This window comes from Nicrophorus vespilloides, unplaced genomic scaffold (assembly GCF_001412225.1).
Source record: "Nicrophorus vespilloides isolate i.1.1-1 unplaced genomic scaffold, Nicve_v1.0, whole genome shotgun sequence".
NCBI lineage: Eukaryota > Metazoa > Arthropoda > Insecta > Coleoptera > Silphidae > Nicrophorus > Nicrophorus vespilloides.
The window spans coordinates 345,830-352,211 of NW_017095809.1; positions in this window are offsets into that span (position 1 = coordinate 345,830).

A 6,382-nucleotide genomic window follows, 5' to 3' on the forward strand; every position below is an offset into this window, starting at 1 on the left:
GATGGAGAAAAAAAGACATTAATATTAGAGCAAAACGGAAATACAGTAGAGGCCTTTTTTTAATTAGACTTTGTGAATAGTGCCTTAGTGTTAATACAATAACGACTATATAAGAAACGAAGAGATAAAGATAAAAACAAAATACACTTACAGATCATATAATAAATAATGTTGTGCCTTGCAAGAAGCACCGGCAATGTAAACGCTGTTTTCTAATTTTCATCGAACTGGAAATTGGAAAATCGCCATATAAAAGCAAAAATAAATGCATATTGATTGATGGTTTATTTTTGCTTTTATCTGTATATCCCGGCATTATTCCTTAGCGTATTAGATAATATTTTATAGATGAAAATATTTTTCACCATTCCGTAAAGTGCCATAACTATTAGATTTTTTTTTGTGTGTGTAAATATAGAAATGCTCAACTTAAGTTGAATTATATATGTATACTTATTTATGTAAATTTTTTCTTCTTTATTGTGAATTTAATTGCCATAAATATGACAACACACTTTACTGAGCACATTAAAAAAATATATATATAAAAAAAAGGAAAATGATGTTGTCCATATATCTCGTATATATATATATTATATATAAACTCTTTTATTATTATTTATTCTTTTGTTCATAGCTAGTCTGTTTTATTCTTTCCTATCTGTACTATTCTGCTCTTAATTCTTACTTTATAAAAGTTTGTATACGTAATATTATTATATGTATGTATATATTTTACACATCCTTCGAATCGTTTTAATGATTTTAAAATTATGATTACAAAAAAAAACATATGAGTTAGTATATTGATAATATTGAAAAAAAAAATATAATGCGAATATATATTGTATGTATAATTTTATTTTGTAGAGATATTGTATGAATGTTTCCTTTTATAATTTTACTTTTTTCATTTCTGTGATGTGTGCGATTTTTTTTTTCAAAAAAAATATCAGTATTTATATCAAAACGTCTTTTAATTATTTATTACCTTCCATTTCAAATCCATAGATATCCTTAGATTAATGTCATTCCTTACTATCTAAATGTTCTAAATAATTTGAAAATAGTATAGTAAATATACAGCAAAACTTACACATACAGGATTCTATTACAATATGAAAGTTCATATTTCTTGCATTGTTTTAACGTACTTTATAAATAAAAATATAATAAAATAAAATTATACAGGATCTACGAATAAACTGATGTTCATAAGGTAAGAAATTTAATAAATAATTAAAAAAGAAAACAGTTTATTTTCATTAATATTATTTGTGAAGAAGATGATGCTTTTTTTCAGTGAAAGATTTAAAAAAAAACTACTTAGCAAAGAAAATGAAGACGAAATTGTAAAAGATTTGCTAGATATGTAATATTGAATTATCCTTATTATAGTAATGCATTTTTTACTTCTAAGAACGAAGTTTTTTTTGTATAAATATGTAATTTTGTTTCGCATCTTCTTCGTTAATTGAGGTATGTACAAAACTAACACGTAACATTGTAAAGCGTCCTCTATAAGCGGATAGTTCAGTTACATAAACTAGTTCTACGTTCACTGGACTTCCAAAGAGTGTCGCACATATCGAAGTTCATCCCCTAATTAATGATTTTCAGTCATCCCTTAAAGATACATTTTTTGTTTTAGAAATATTGTTACCCCAAAAAATGTAAATGTCCTAATTTTGAATTTCGTAGAGAAGAAATATGTAAACCAAAATGTTAATAGTCATATTTTGTATGCAATAGGACCTCGGTTTACGAATATGTTTGTTCCTAAAGACTGTTTGAAATCTGATAGTGTTTTCTCAATAAAAGTAATAAATACATAAGATATAGACGAAATGTTTGGAAACCGAGTCGACTCTGATGTTGTCGGAAACCACTGATAATAGAGGTTCCAATTTACATATTTTCAAGTATACTATTACTAGATATTAAAGAAATGTACGTTCCAATACTCTGTAACATATTGTGTAATTATATATATATGTGTAACAAGAAGGTGTAATTACATTAAAAAAGTTGCATTATTCATTCGGTTTCATGAATTAGATTATATCGAAGGAGTTACGCAACCGACAGATTACACCATAGACTTACGATATTGATATGATATTATGAAAAAATATTTGTCACAAATTGTTAAGCTTCGCATCGGGCGAGAACATCGTACAAAAAATAGTCAACAATGTCACAAATTGTTACAATACTAAAATACATTATTTCTATTGGCAAATGTGTGGCTCTTATCCCAATCAGTTTAAATAATGGAAAAGCGGATACATTATACTTAATAATCCCGTACTCTTTAATTTTGAGTGTTTCGTACTTGAGCTTAATCATCGCTGATAGTATCTACAGAGATACGGAAAATCATTATCTAATTGTAATGGTAAACTTGTTGGGAAACACCGTATCCACAATGCAATTCTTCGTGAACCTTTTATGGAATTGGATGAACTTGAATGAACTGAAACTAGCGTTATTATACATTATCAAACTTGACAAACAATTGCACGTGAATGGTATAAAAGTGAATTACAAGAAGATCAAGTATACTTCAGCCGTATGTCTTCTGCTCATAATCTCCACATTCGTATGCGCAGCAGTGATCGAGTATTGCAACATTATAAACATAGTTCTGAACAAGAAGCTTCGTTACTTTGTGCTTTACATTAACTTGTTTGTAACTGGAATAGTTGTTTTTCAAATCACTAGTTTGGCTATGATTATGTACGAGATGTACTCTAAACTGGAGCAATACATCATGGATATTAAAGGAGACATATTGCAACTTAAAGCGAACAGATTCGGATACTATTTGGAAGATTTTCGCCACAACGTATTTCAATTGAACGCAGCTGTCAAATACTTTAATACTTATTATTCTACACAATTGTTGTTCATTTTCATTAATGGTTTCATCAATGTTACCTTGCATACTTATCACGGTCTAAATTTTCAGTACGGGACAGTCATTTACTACATAACTGCTGGAAGCAAAGTTTACATTTATTTCATTTACATGATGATAGTTGCAATCATTTTTCAGATTATCTCCAACAAGGTAATTCCATATATAAATTTAAATTATTTTTCAATTAATTTCATTTATTTCAGTCTGAATCTATTGCGTTTTCTTTATCTACATTTACTAAAGAGAAATTTAATTATATGAAAAATGAGGTATGGGTATCGTTTTAAATTTTTATTCTTGCTAAAATTTGTTTTGTTTTAGAGTTTGCAGTTAAGCGCTCAACTGATTCGTTTTCCGGTGCATTTCAATGCTCACAACATTTTTAATATAAACTTATCCACCATTCTCAATGTATGTAATCTAAAGCAGCGTTTCTCAACATTTTAGCCGTGCCCCAATTGCTACGTGTATTTCACAAATCTCTCACTTTGGCACAAGGTGACAGCTGCCATAGGTTGAGAAACGCTGATGTAAATTATATTTATAATGTCCTAATCTTACGCAATATATTTTTTTCAGGTAATTGGTACAATTGCAACTTACTTAATTATACTAATGCAGACAAAATCCGAGGAACACTTCAATCCATTAAATGGATTATCTTACGCAGGACCAAACGGGGATCTATAGATGACCCAAATGAACATTACTTTAGGGCCTTCAAATAGTAAAAGTAACTGATGTTTATGACTCTATGATTAAATCTATTTCAAATTAAGGGAGGGCATCAAATAAAAATGGGCCTGGTACTATCAAATGTATCTGTGGGACAAAGATTTGAAGTTCCGCCACTTCACACACAGCAGTGCTTTAACTAGAATATTTTCATTATGTTATACACATCAGAATTTAACCTATTATGAATATAAGTTTATAAGAAATTTGTTTTTTTTTCAAAAAGCGTTTTTCAAATCAATCTTTAAGACCTTGTACAGATTAAAGCATACAATTTCTAGAAACTGAAAAAACTCACAATATTCTTGTTTTTACTTAATGTTTTACTTAATTTTTTAAAGTTTGTAATTACTATTTAATAGATTATTTTTCATATTGTCTAGCCATTATTGTTATCCTTAAGTTGAAGATTTCAAACATATTAATTAATTAAGTAATCAAGAATTGAAATACTAGCTTTTTCTAGGTATAATATCAAATTACATCAATACCTCGCACAGTGCGGCTTTGAATCAGTCAACTATAATCTCATTTTCTTATATATCTCATGCTGTTATTATTTGTAAAAATCCATTTTTATATTAAGTTGATATTTTTACTAATCTGTAGAAGCAAATGTATTAATTTAATTGAATTATACAATTTAAAATAATAAATTTTATTTTAGGTAAAATATTTAAATGAATAAAATCGTGATTGTGAAACAAAAACAAAACGTATTTGAAATTAAGTGTAACTTACGTAATAATATCTTTATTTCAACATTATTTTCTTGATTGGCTATTCCATTAAATATTGACTAGTTATATAACAGAAATGGTAATATACTCCAAGTCAACTAATCCAAGTCAAAGCATTGTAAGAACACAATCTCATACACAATGTTAAATAAAATGGAATTAATCCTAAAGTTTATAATTAACGTAGGCAACATATTTGGATTTATACCTATTTATACTAATAATATTAATGAAATTAAGACCGCATATATCGTACTTCTCAATTCTTTACTAATACTAATTGGTTATACAGCTTTGTGTATTTTGGACATACAATATCGTGATGATGGATTATCAGATATTATCAACTACACAAACTCTTTGGCACAAGCAGCATGCGTATTGCAGTTTTTCGTTAATCAAATATTAAATTGGACGCATCTGAAAAACCTGTAGGAGCTTCTGAATTCTTTGATCAATTTGAATGAGAGAATACTCGAGATTACGCTGATTCCATTCAATTACGTTCGAGTTAGAAGACAAATATGCAGCTTACTTTTAGTGCTACTTTTCGGATATTCATTTCAACTTGGTTACGAGATTTACGATCTACAACTCGAAGATGTTCGCACGGAAATTCGAGTTTATATTCTCCAAATAACTATTCTTTTTGCTGGAATCGTTGTCTTTCAAATCTTTAGCTTCAGTATGGTAATACTCGAGCTTTACAATAATCTGGAGGAGTACGTCGAAGATTTGATTTTTAATTCTACGGTTACGTTGCGGATAAGAAAGGATGGATACAACTTGGAGAATTTTAGAACTGCAATACTTCGATTGAACAATACAACTGAACTGTTCAATAGTTGTTTTAGTAAACAATTGCTGTTCATCTACATGAACGGTTTTATCTACATCACAATGCAAGCTTATTACTCTATAGTAGTTAACAGGAAGTACAATGCATTTTACATAGCCGCCTATAGTAAAATCCTTCTTTTCTTCTTCTATATGTTGATTATTGCATATGTGTTTCAAACCATAACTAATAAGGTAAATTAGATAGTCATATTTAAAATAACATTTATCTAATAATCTTTCAGATAAATCTAATTCAAGTAAAATTCTTAAGTTTTTTAAGAAGTAATTTTGATTACTTAACCAAAGAGGTGTGTATACTAACATTGTCTATAATTTTATGGTATTTTTATTCTTTCATTTACTGTCCGGGGTTTCTGGGCTAACTCTGTTTGAGGCTCTCAACTAACACTGTTTATTTTTATCCCATTTGAATAAAGCCCTGGCCTGTAGCCCATAAAGATTTTGTCCAAATCCGCTACTGATATCACACAATTCCTCTCATCTTATTCAAAATATTAATCAATTGCTTATTTCATTTAGGCTTATCAAATATCACAACATTTGGTTAATTATCAAATAGTATTTACTGCAATGGATTTATTTACAATTGATAAATCAACCGTACTAAAGGTAAGTAATATATTTAAAATATTATAACTATCTTTATAACTTACGTTTTCAGATAATCAGCACCATCTGCACATATTTAATAATTCTGCTGCAATCAAATACTCCAAAAGAAGAGTCAAGCGATTTACTCGATTCACATACAACTATATATAATATAGATATGAATGAAAGTGTAGTTGTCAACTACCGGGAGTACATACGAGGGATACATTAGCTGTAACAGATACATTAATTTAAAAGTGCTTAAATTTTGTATACCAAAAAACAAAAACCTGAAAGTAAAATAATTTGTACTAATTTTAATTTCAAGTTTTAATTCCAGATTTAAATTTAATCTAGTTTTTTCTTAATTTAATTTTAAGAAATATTATAATTCAGGAAATATGTTTTCAATTGCATGATTTTTTTGTATTTTTCAAATATCAGCACAAACCCATAGAATAATAAATAAAAATGCTTTTATGTCTTGACCAATGAGAGTCAAGGTGCTTTTTATCTATGTACGCAACGTAAT